The following is a 13,219-nucleotide window of genomic DNA, read 5'->3' on the forward strand; positions in this document are numbered from 1 at the left end:
AAAGCTTTAGAACCATATAATTTGTTCAAACTGTTTTTTGTTGCTATAAAGCCTCAAGGTTGACCAACACTTAAAACACTATGATACAGAGTAGGAGAAAATATTTGCAAAAGACATATCTGATAAAGGACAGCTATCCAAAATATGCAGAGTATTAGAACTCAAGAATAAGAAAAGGAACAACCTGGACAGACACCTCACCAAAAAGAAAAGACCTGGACAGACACCTCACCAAAGAAGACATGTGGACGGCAAATATGCATGTGTAAGGATCCTGAAAATGATATGGCATTAGGAAATTGCAAATTAAAGCCACAATGAGATACTGTTACACACTTATTATAATGGCCAAAATCTAAAACACTGACAACAAATGCTGAAGAGAATGTGCAACAATAGGAACTTTCATTCATTGCTGGTGGGAATGCAAAATGGTACAGCTACTTTGGAAGACAGCTGGGCAATTTCTTACAAAACTAAACATACTTTTACCATACACTCCAACAATAGTGCTCTTTGGTATTTACTCAAATGAGTTGAAAACCTGTGTCTACACAAAAACCTGCACACTGATATTTATAACAGCTTTGTTCATAGTTGCCAAAATTTAGAAGCAATCAAGATGTCTTTCTCTAGGTGAATGGGTAAATAAACTGTGGTACATCCAGAAAACAGAATATTATTCAAAACTAAAATGAAATGAACTATCAAGCCATGAAAAGACATGGGGAAAACTTAAATGCATATTGCTAAGTGAAAGAAGCCAATCTTAAAAGGCTATATACTGTATGATTCTAACTATATGACATTCTGCAAAACACAAAACTATAGAGGTAGTAAAAAGAACAGTACTCGCCAGGGGTTAAGGAGGAGTGAAAGATAAGTAGACGGAACATAGAGGATTTTTTAGAACAGTGAAACTATTGTTTATGATACTATAATGGTGGATACATGTCATTATACATTTGTCCAAAGCCATAGAATATACAACATCAAGAATGAACTCTAATGTAAGCTATGGATTTGGGGTCATAAACGTGTATAAATGTAGGTTTCTTGATTGTAACAAATGTACCACTCTCTTGTATGAGGCTGATAGTCGGGGAGGCTATGTGTGTGTGTCAGGGGGTGCAGAGTATAGATGGGAACACCCTCTACTTTGTACTCAATTTTGCTGTGAACCTAAAACTTCTCTGAAAGATAAATTTTATTTTGAAAAACACTATGATACACTAAAACTTCTTTTGTCCTTATTTGGTAATACTTAGAAATATAATTTTATTAAGATTATATTTAAAAGTAGAGTCAAAAGATATGCATGTTTTAGTGAAATATCTTCTATTGTTATTACTATCATCGTAGTTATTATTATTTGCCTTAGAAATCCTCAGTAGACATTATGAAATTAGAGATCAGTAATGTTCGAGTTGAAAAAGACATATACTTGATAAAATTGCTTCTTATTCTTTTGGCGTTACTGTGGTTAAGAGTCTTGTGCTGTAATGATCTCAGTTAAAAATAGTAAAAAGAATCTCTTCAATATTGTGGTGGACTCTGCACAGTTCATGCAACAAGAGGCATGGTTACCTGCCCATATAGCTTTGTTTGAACCAGTTGAAATGTCAACATGGTTCCTTATCCACTGAATAATTTCACAATCCTCCTCTTAATTTGGTTGCTTTGGACACATTCTATCCTGGAAACAAAATCTAGGCTTCATAATACATTCGGAAATAATAGATTCATGTTCTTTTTTTCCAGCTGGTACTGGTAGAGTTTACACATTTACTCCTGCACCATAGGAACAGCTGCTTAAAAAGCTGAAGTGTGTATTTGATTCCATTACATTGGCACAATAGAAAGTCACGTAAAAGAGGGAGACTCTCTCAGCTTCTCCATATTTGGAAAATTAATTCTTTTAAGTGCTTTAAAAAAAATATCTACAGGTGGTCAGATTCTATGAACTTAGGACCAGAAATGACCTCATCACCTCCAGCTGGTCTAAAGTTGTCTTTGGCTGCTGCACACTTCACAAAATCTTGTAATTATGATTGTTTTTCCTAGTTATAAGTCCTTCTGGATACATTTTTATAGCATTTATTTTTATCACTTACATAACTACATAAAATATTTTCATTGGTGTCAAAATGTCATGTTATTGCCAAATAGATTCCATTTCAATTTCTAGAAATTATTGGAAAGTTAATACCCACATTTTAATGGCACCCTTGCTGTAGTATTAAATCATGCTTTATTGAAATTCACAAGAATCAAAATTACACTGCGTTTATCCAGAATAAAGCACTAGAACAGTTACTTTTTGGCCGTCTTGCCCATTAATTTCTATGCTTGCACTTTCTCTTTAGACAAACAATGAATGAAATTTAGTGTCTTTCTAGAATTGAATTTTCATGAAAGTGATTGTCATATACACACTCATCATCTACTTCTCTTTTCAGCTCAGTGATATTTAGTTCAAGAATTGGTAAGTGAATCTTTTCCCTGGCTTATAAAACTTCACCCTATTTATTTCTATTTCAAGAAAAGTAAAAATATCTTAAAAAGTAAAATTAGGCAAGAAAGTCATCTTGCTAGCTAGGCATTTGGTTTCTCCTTAGAGGTGTTATTTAAGAAAACTCAGTCCCCTAGACATCATTTCAAGAATATAATTGTTTAGCTGCAAAGCTACAGTTTTGGGTAGAAAATTCCCTTTGAGGGTTGCACATTGAACCCATATTTAGAGAACCTGAGAAATGAGCTTTCAGCAGCAATCCCACTTACTCTTCTCCCCACAGCCTGGGGCATCTGGAAGAAGCCACCAAGAAAGCTGGAGGATGACTAAAGGGCTGAGTTTGATCCAGTTTGCCAGATTAGGTCCATCGCCCTGAGGCCCTTTTTTGCCCAGGTCCTGCATATTCCATGCTATAGACTGAATTACGTCCCTGTAAAATTCGTATTTTGAAGTCTTAACCCCCAATGTCACAGTATTTGGAGATGGGGCCTTTGGGACATAATTAAGTTTAGATGAGGTCATGAGGCCATGGGATTAATACTCTTAAAAGAAGTGGCATCAGAGAGCTTGCTGTGTCTCTTTCTGCCACTATGAGGACACAGTGAGAAGGCAGCCATCTGCAAGCCAGAAAGAGGGATCTAGCTCCAACCATGCTGGTGCATGAAGACTTCCAGCCTCCATAACTGTGGAAATAAATGTCTGTCGTTAAGCCACTCAGTCTATGGTATTTTGTTATTGCAGCATGAGCTGAGGAATAGAAATGGTCCCCAACCTAACAATGGTTCCACTTAATGCTTTTTTGACTTTATGATGGTGCAAAAGTGAAAAGCATTCAGTAGAAACTGTAATTGGAGCATCCATACAGTCATCCTGGTTTTTACTTTCAGTATAGTATTCAAAAAATTACATGAGATATTCCACACTTTATAAAATAGGCTTTGTTGTTAGATGATGTTGCCCATCTGTAGGCTAATGTAAGTATTCTGAGCATGTTTCAAGAAGGTTAGGCTGGCTGGGCGCGGTGGCTCACGCCTGTAATCCCAGCACTTTGGGAGGCCGAGGCGGGTGGATCACAAGGTCAGGAGATCGAGACCATCTTGGCTAACACGGTGAAACCCCGTCTCTACTAAAAATACAAAAAATTAGCCGGGCGGGGTGGCGGGCGCCTGTAGTCCCAGCTACTCGGGAGGCTGAGGCAGGAGAATGGCGTGAACCTGGGAGGCGGAGCTTGCAGTGAGCCGAGATTGTGTGCCACTGCAATCCGGCCTGGGCTAAAGAGCGGGACTCCGTCTCAAAAAAAAAAAAAGGTTAGGCTAAGCTACAATATTCTGTAGATTCGGTGTATTAAATGCATTTTAAACTTAAGATATTTTCCATTTATGATTAGTTTATTGTGACATAACCCCATCACAAGTCAAGGTGTATCTGTCCATCCCCCAAGGACAAGAGACTTGGAGCCTGAGCACACAGGGATGGTGCAAACTCAGATGTTGGTCCAGACAGTTCAGGAACACATGTTTTAAAATTGGAATTGTTGCCTCAATTTTCTCTTTCGGTGTGTAAATGGAACCTCCAAATAAGATTAAATTGAAGAGAAAGCATTAAAGGGCAGTATTCCAGTGGAATCCATGAACAGTTTGTAAGTAAAATTACTTGTTTGTTTGCACTGATTTGCTAAGGAAGGAAAATTTTAAAAGTAGTCGTTGTTCTTAAGAAAGTTAAATTTATAGTTTAAGTTATGGTATATTTTATACTGGGCACTGTGCCCTCCTCATAATATTCTTATTAAATATTTGTTGATTTAAGATGTTTTTTACTTCATCACATGTATTTAGCAGAGTAAATTCTTATAAAAGAATTTTATCACATTCTTGTGACAAAGTATACTCCATGCTAAATGTGGTACTAATTACTTGAGTGTGAAGGTGAAGATTTTTCCTGGCAAATTTGGAACAGCAGCTTAAAAAATAGGTAATACACAGCTGAAGAGTCTTTCTTTCCAGATTCAACTCATATACCTACTATCTTGACTTTCTCTAAGCCTATATATTTAAATTCTAGAAACCACCACATTCACTTATTAAACACAAATGCCAAGCATGCATCTAATATTTATTACATTACATTTTTATTTTTATGAAATACTGATTGAAACAAATTGTTACCCAGGACAGGGGTCCCGAACCCCTGGACCATGGACTGGTATTAGTCTGTGGCCTGTTCGTAACTGGGCTGCACAGCAGGAGGTGAGTGGCAGGTAAATGAGCATTACTGCCTGATCTCCGCCTCCTGTGAGATCAGCGGCAGTGTCAGATTCTCATAAGAGCACAAATCCTATGGTGAACTGCGCATGCGAGGGATGTAGGCGGTGTGCTTCTTATGAGATTTTAATTAATGCCTGATGATTTGAGGTGGAACAGTTTTGTCCTGAAACTATCCCCTCTGCCTCCTGGCCATGGAAAAATTGTCTTTCACCAAACTGGTCCTTGGTGCTAAAATGGCTGGGGCCTACTGATCTAGGGCATAGCTAGTTTTTGCCATAGCTATGTCATAACTAGATGTGTTGTGATAAAATCTCACCTGTAGATCTGAGTTGAGCATATCAGCCTATTTCATTGTGGTAGACAATTCTGTCTGCCGTGGTCCTCCAAAGATATTCACATCCTAATCCCCAGAACCTGTGAATATGATGCTTTACATGGCAAAAGGGAGTTTGCACACATGATTAAGTTAAGGATCTTGATGTGGGGAGACTGTCTTGGATTAACCAGGTGGGTTCAATGTCATCAGAAGGCTCCTCCTATGAGGAAGGAAGAGAGTCAGAAATAAGAGTAGGATATATGATGTTCGAGCAGAGGAGAGAGAAAGAGAGAGAGAGATTTGAAGATGATATGCTGCTGGTTTTGTTCTGAAGATGGACGAAGGGGCCCTGAGCCAAGGAAAGCAGGCCGCCTCTAGAAGCTGGAAAAGGCAAGGAAATGAAATCCCCCAAGAGCCTCCAGAAGGAACACAACCATGCCAACCTGTTTTAGACTTCTGATCTCCTGAACTGTAAAATAATAAATATGTGTTGTTTTAAGGCAATAAAGTTGTGATAATTTGTTATAGTAGCAATAGGAGAAGAATACAGCAAATCAACGCTGATTTTATTTTCTTAACATGGTGCAACTAATACCAACTTAAAAGCAATTTAAACTTTACACACTAGTTGTCAAATTCTCTAAAGAGACAAACCTAAATGAATATGAGACTAATTTAACCTTCTGACATCTATGGGCACACTGAAGACTGGGAGAACTGGTAGTGTTCACGCAGTGTTTGTCCAACCCTTTAACCCAGCACCCTCTAGACCTGCACTGTCCACCCCACCTGGAGCTACTGTGCCCTGGAGATGTATCTAGAATGTAATGAGATGTGCAGAAAGTCTAAGATACACTGTGGATTTTGTAAAGAAGAGTGCAAAATACCTTGATAATTTTTGTTTTGTTTCGTTTTTGAGACAATCTTGTTCTGTCATCCAGGCTGGAGTGCAGTGACACAATGTCAGCTCACTGCAACCTCCTCCTGGGTTTAAGCAATTCTCCTGCCTCAGTCTCCCAAAAGTAGCTGGGACTACAGGCACGCGCCACCATGCCTGGCTAATTTTTGTGTTTTTAGTAGAGACAGGGTTTCACTATGTTGCCCAGGCTGATACAAACTCCTGACCTCAAGTGATCCACCTGCCTCAGCCTCCCAAAGTGCTGGAATTACAGGTATGAGCCACTGCGCCTGGCAATAATTTTAAAATATTGATCACATGTTGAAATGATACTAGTTTGGATATATTGGGTTAAATAAAATATATTATTAATTTTAATTTTAACTTGTTTTATCTTTATGAATGCTGTTACAGGAAAACTTAAATTACATATATAAGTCATATTTTATTTCTATTGGACAGTTGCTCTAAACAGATGAATTCTATGTAATGATGTAATTAATATAATGTAGGTTACTTATGTCAATTGATAGATTATTGATTAATCATTAGACTGCTGCAGTTGAGTTAATGGATTTATTTATATATATTTATGCAGTTTAAAACTAGCATCTCCATTTTTTGTAGTCATATTTTGCTGGAGTCTGACCTCTACAAATCTCAAATTAAATTGTGGTGAGTTAAGTCAGACTTTGAAAAAAATATCTGGACGAATGCCTAAGGAATAGTGAGAAATCCTGTTGGCAGCTCAAAGGTGGCATTTTTGGATGGCGGGAGGTAGGGTTTTCTGTGGTGGGTGAAAATGACCTTTGTGGATGTTTTGTTGCTTTTTTTTTTTAAAGGAAGGAAAAGTAGTCCATACCTATGAAGACATTGTTACTATAAAAACCTTAATTTAGGTAATTTTTTTTTGGTAAAATGAAAAACATATTTTTTCCTTTTAGTGTAGGAATACTTACAGGGAAGACACAGAATTAAAAAGAGAAGCCAGCTTGCTGGGATGAAAATCACCCAGGTGAAGCCATTAGGAAAGACCTAAACCTTGTGGCTTCATTAACACGTGTGTCTGGTTAAGAATAGAATATGCTACCAATAGAATGATTAGGTTAGAGCTTCCTAGACCATTGGCAAACTAATCTTTTTTGGGGGGGCGGGGAACAAATTTATTTTGATTTTTCTGAAAATATCAGGAACTATGAAAAACAAGGTTGATATTTGGCTGTACCAAAAGCAAAGTACAAGTAAAAATAACATTTGAAAACCATGTTTAATCTTAGAGAAACATGTTTTAAAATACAAAGTTTAACATTGTTTTCTCTATAGATTTAAACAAGTTTTCTAAACCACAAGACTGCAGGTTTTTTTTTTAACTGACATAATTTTTTAGAAGAAAAAACTAAAGGGGAATAAAAAGCACTTACCTCCTACCCTGGAATCTCATTATTTATAAAATAACATGCTCAAATGTCAGTGAAAATAAACAGTTGATAAACCTGAAAACAAGTCTTTTAATGAGTTCAGGTTACAACCGAACGCAGGATTTTGTAGCTGGGAAAGAACAGCTTGTATAACAACCAAGCCTTACCAAATACAAATAGAGATAAAAGGCAATTAAAAGCAAATTATAAAATCAAAATATTTCCGTAGAGTGGCAGCTTTCACAAAGTAAAAACAACTTCGTTCCACAGAATTGTATGTTCTGTAGGCATATGGTCAATTCTTTTCCGAGTCCTTTTGTCTTGCACTATCAAAATAAAAGAATCTTTGTCTTGGAGCAAGTCTGCTAAAGAAGGCACCAAAATTCTATCCTCCCTATTCCCCTAAATAATATTAATAAACCTCTTATCAATCCTTTCAAGGTAACTTCAACGCCATTAAGAATTAATATTCTAAATATGTAAAGCTATAGAAGGAAGGTCCTGCCTATTCTCTTTGCCCCTCTCAAATCATTCTAGTCTGGTTTACCAAACAGAACCACTAGCTAAGAGGATAGAAATATGTTCCCATGTTCACTAGCCATTAAATAAACATAGCCACTTGTGCAGGAAGCCTAACATTTTTACTACTTCCTAACTTTTTAAAACTTAAGGATAAGCCCATTTCCACAAGCTAACTTTACAGCTCCTTAATATTCTTAATCTGGATGGTTTACTTTGCAGACTTTGTTGGTGTCTGCCTTTTTCAATTATTTTACCCAAAAATAGGCCTTGAAAAAACTTTCAAATTCAGGAAACCCCTGCAGGGAACCCTCATGGTGTGTGAGTGTGAGCACTAAGTTGAAGAATACTCTTATTTCACAGAAATGTAGGACTGTCAGACTAGGGCTGAGTTCATTCTCTTCCTTCAGAGACAAAATTTCAAGCTGAGCAGATTTGGAGAAAGGGTTCCCCATACAGTCATATACTAGTGCTGGGAAAAGGAGAGAAAATACTACTTAATTGTGTTTTGTGGTTCCTCCAGGTGGGTTATAGCAAGATTTGAGAGTTGTACTCTTCATTTTCAAGTCCAAGTGGCTGCAGAAACATTTCAATAATTCCCCTGGCAAGGTAGCAAATCAGTTTCCTTTTTGATCTAAGACTCTTGTCACTTTAAGAAAAAAAATTTTCTCCAGGACCTTTCAGAGACTTGTTCATTTGTTCATGTGATGAAAATCGTCTGCTAAATCGGCTAGTTTCTGTAGCTATTTTTCATTTCCAAAGCATTCAGCAAAAGCTGGCTATTTTCTTGTAAGTACTCTGGCAATTCACCTTTCAACTCAAAAGTCCTGTAGAGAACTCTTCCTCTGAAAAGCCACTGGATGTCTGTATGGTACAGGAGGTTTATGTGCTGTTTGTCCAGGTTTTTGTTTTGGGTGTTTTTATTTTTTTAACATTTTTGCATAAATGGGTCTTTGATACAGGTAACCAGTTTTGTAGCATTATTCAGAATGTCATTGTATCTTCAAGTTTTTGATATCAGCATCTCTGTGAAGAAAGCAGTGTGCTATAGCGTCAACATCAGGATTTCTTCCTTTTTTTTTTTTAATGATGCAAAATGACTTATGGAGACAACTACTGATGGGGCACCAGGAGTGTAGATAACAGACCTCTGGTTATCAGATATGATATCACAACATTGTATATTGGCCTTTGTTTTGGCAGGCTCCTAGCAATAGAAAAAGTTTTCTTTGAATTTCATCATTTACAAATCTTACAAATGCTACAGCATGACAAATATTAGTGAAACCCGTTGACTCATCATCCTGGATAGAGAAGCTGCTGCTTTTCTTTTTTTTGAGACGGAGTCTTGCTCTGTCATCAGGCTGGAGCACGGTGGCGTATCTCAGCTCACTGCAACCTCCGCCTCCTGGGTTCAAGCAGTTCTCCTGCCTCAGCCTCCCGAGTAGCTGCGACTACAGGCACATGCCACCACGCCCAGCTAATTTTTGTATTTTTAGTAGAGACAGGGTTTCACCATGTTGGCCAGGATGGTCTCCATCTCTTGACCTTGTGATCCTCCTGCCTCGGCCTCCCAAATTGCTGGGATTACAGGCGTGAGCCACTGCACCCGGCCTGAAGTTGCTTCTTTTCAGTTAATGACACAAAACCTTTTTAGCATCGTATGAGATATCATCAGTAAATCAACTTACTGAGAATAAAGTCTTTTCAATTTTGTACTGCATCCTGCCCCAGCATTTTAATGTTATTAGATTCTCATCAACTATGCATATTTTTCTTTCCTGAGATAAGTTCTGCTACTAAATAATTTGCTTTCAAAACATTTTGACTAAACGTGATTTTTGAACAAAAGCCTTACTGTTTTGATAGTCCAAAAGCCATTTGAAAATAATGAATATCCTTTCTTGTCAAGTGGCTGTGATTTATAGTTACAATTTTTAGTTTTGTAAGTTGCATGCCACAGACAATGCACAGTGGGATAGGACAGCTTGGACTGAGTCCATATTAAACCCTTAAGGAGTAGCTTTCATTATAAAGACAGAATTTCTTTGTGTCCCTTGTTGTACTAGAATACTGAAGTATACTCAGAAGACCAAAATTCTTCATCACCAACCTTTTCAGAAATGTCTGTAGCTCTGTGCCTAAAATGCCTCTCTTCTTTCTCACATCTTACCTTCCAAAATTGCAGCACTGAACTGTCAGCTTTGTTACACACAAATGTTAATAAAATATAAAAACAGGCCAGGCGTGGTGGCTCACGCCTGTAATCCCAGCACTTTGGGAGGCCGAGGCGGGTGGATCACGAGGTCAGATCGAGACCATCCTGGCCAACACGGTGAAACCCCGTCTCTACTAAAAAAAAAAAAGCAAAAAATTAGCCGGGCGTGGTGGCGGGCGCCTGTAGTCCCAGCTACTCGGGAGGCTGAGGCAGGAGAATGGCGTGAACCCAGGAGGCGGAGCTTGCAGTGAGCCGAGATCGCGCCACTGCACTCCAGCCTGAGCGACAGAGCAAGACTCTGTCTCAAGAAAAAAAAGAAAAGCAAAGAAAAATATATATATATATGTATATATACACATAGACATAACCAAACAAGAAAATCACAAAGTACAAAAACTTCACCAAACAATTCAATTCTAACCTACATGATCCACACTTTTGCAATGTTTACAACAAAGTGGCAGGGGGACAGCTGAGCTGTGGCATGTAAACCTCCTTCCTTCAAATGAAAACTCCCCTCTGATTTTCTACTTTACAGTCAGTTCACTACAGTAAGTCAGCTGGCACCGCATAAGAGGAGCCTGGGAGAGGCCAACGTCCCCCTCTCCTCCCATCCTCCCATCCTCCCCTCTTTGCAATAGTGTGGCACATGGGTCTGCCTCTACATAATACCATAAGGGCTGAAAGTTCCCTAACAAAATGATTAACAGGGCTGTGCAATCATTGTTCACTACTGCGAGAATAGCATAACGCAGCACACAAATAAAAAACTGTTTTTAGTCACAGTTTAAGGTGGAACCCCAGCAACATCTCATAGAGACCCAGTTGAGAAACCCACCTCCAGCACGAAATGGCCTCCTATGAGAGATCATTTTCATTTGATTTGGACCCTTCTGTGGCTTGACTTGCAAGTTCAGGTTTGGCTCCTCCCTCATTTATCACCTGTGGATTAGACGTTCTTTTCTGCCCTAGCTCTTCAGTATTCTCTGGTACCTGCTGGTTATTTTTCCCTTCTGCTGTATTGTTTTGATCTGATTTGTCAGCAGCTTCCAGTTTACCTTCTTTCCCATTTCTCTGCTTTGAATTAAGCTGTGATGGACTCTTAGAGCTCTTTATCACCTCCTGGAGATTGAATTTTCTTCTTTTTTTTTTTCCTTTTTTTTTTTTCTCTAATGCTCTGTTGCCAGGCTGCAGTGCAATGGCACCATCTCCCCATCTCAGCTCACTGCAACCTCCGCCCCCAGGTTCAAGCGATTCTCCTGCCTCAGCCTCCTCCCGAATAGCTGGGACTACAGGCCCGCACCACCACATCCAGCTAATTTTTGTATTTTTAGTGGAGATGGGGTTTCACCATGTTGGCCAGGATGGTCTTGATCTCTTGTCCTCACGATCTGCCTGCCTCCTTGGCCTCCCAAAGTGCTGGGATTACAGGCATGAGCCACCACGCCCAGCCGGAAACTATTTTCTAAACTACATGTAATCTTTCAGGACACTCAGGCAACATAATTTCTACTATCACCGTGTACTGTGGATTGGTGAGAGCCACTTTATTTTCTGAATTAAGGGTGCACACTATTCCTGCCAATTTTTTGATAACTTCTCTATTCATGTGACTGTGTCTGCAGTTGGTTCTTTTCAGTGGGTTCGTAGTCTCACTGACTTAAAGAATGAAGCCCCGGACCTTCGCGGTAAGTGTTACAGCCCTTAAAAGTGGCACAGACCCAAAGAGTGAGCAGCAGCAAGATTCGTTGTGAAGAGCAAAAGAACAAAGCTTCCACAGCATGTAAGGGTACCAAGCAGGTTGCCGCTGCTGGTTGGGGGTGGCCAGCTTTTATTCCCTTATTTGTCCCCGCCCATGTCCTATTTCTGCCCTATCAGAATGCCCTTTTCTCAATCCTCCCTGTGATTGGTTACTTTTAGAATCCTGCTGATTTGTCCATTTTACAGAGGCTGATTGGTCCATTTTACAGAGCTCTGATTGGTCCATTTTACAAACCTCATGCTAGCTACAGAGCACTGATTGATGCATTTTTACAGAGTGCTGATTGGTGCATTTTACAAACCTCTTGCTAGCTACAGAGCACTGATTGGTGCATTTTACAATCCCCTTATAAGAAGAGTTCTCCAAGTCCCCACTCCACCAGGAAGTCCAGCTGGCTTCACCTCTCATGACTGCTATTTCAAGATTTGTACACAATCTGAAATGTCCCTTTGTTTGGAGCTTTAAACCAGGGTTCCAAAAATGTTTCTGCATATTTTTTCATATCTTCTAAAAAAGCTTTGCATGTGCCTGAGATGGGTAACATTCGTAGAATAACTTGAGTCTTCTTGGTTTTGTACTCATCCTGGAGAATATGATGCACCAGTTTCTCAGGTTCTTTCCCAAGTGTCCTGATGAAGGCGACGTTATTTGCTCCACTTTCCACTGACTGGAATCCTCTTAGGCTCATCTCTGTAGATGCCTCAATGTCACCAACTTCTTTCTTCAAGACAGCCTCCACATCATCATCTTCTCCCTCACTTCCAGAGGGCTGCTGATCCTTGTCTGTAAACTTTTCTGGCCCATACATGTCATCGCCATATTCGTTGAGCAGGGTGTAAGCCTCCTCCACACACTTGCGCTGGTTCATGTTGCAGGTGATGAGGATGCCCGTAGCCCGGGCTCTGGCTGACTGGGCCCGCCAGATTCGCAGTGCCGAGCTCGCTTGACCAGCACATACTGAGCCTTGCCTCTGTGCTTCCCGCCGCCAGGCTGAGGAGGCTGCTGGGCAGCAGCCGCCATGATGTGTGCAAGCTGAGAGGAAAGAGAAACGTTTCTCCACTGCAGTTGGCGTCCTCACCTCCCGGCGAACTTCTCCACGGTTTACGGGTGTGAATAGAAGAAGTATGATGGCTTCAACATTTGGCATACATATGCCTTTTTACCTGCAGACCATGAGTAGTTTTGAATCACTTCAGTGTTTTTTATCTTCTCACAGAGTCTTCATGGACACACCTTTCTCTTTCCGAAGAAACAAATTTCTTTTGAAATCCTGTTAGTGTTTCATGAAGGCATCTAGCTAGTGCAGCTTCCT

At 39.5% G+C, this 13,219-nt stretch overlaps 1 pseudogene; it reads right to left on the bottom strand.

The window, feature by feature from the left end:
- Positions 1–10,945: 10,945 nt before the first annotated feature.
- Positions 10,946–12,927, bottom strand: LOC100981512 (THUMP domain-containing protein 1-like; annotated as a pseudogene).
- Between the last annotated feature and the right edge of the window lie 292 nt (positions 12,928–13,219).

Source organism: Pan paniscus, chromosome 22, assembly GCF_029289425.2.
Source record: "Pan paniscus chromosome 22, NHGRI_mPanPan1-v2.0_pri, whole genome shotgun sequence".
NCBI lineage: Eukaryota > Metazoa > Chordata > Mammalia > Primates > Hominidae > Pan > Pan paniscus.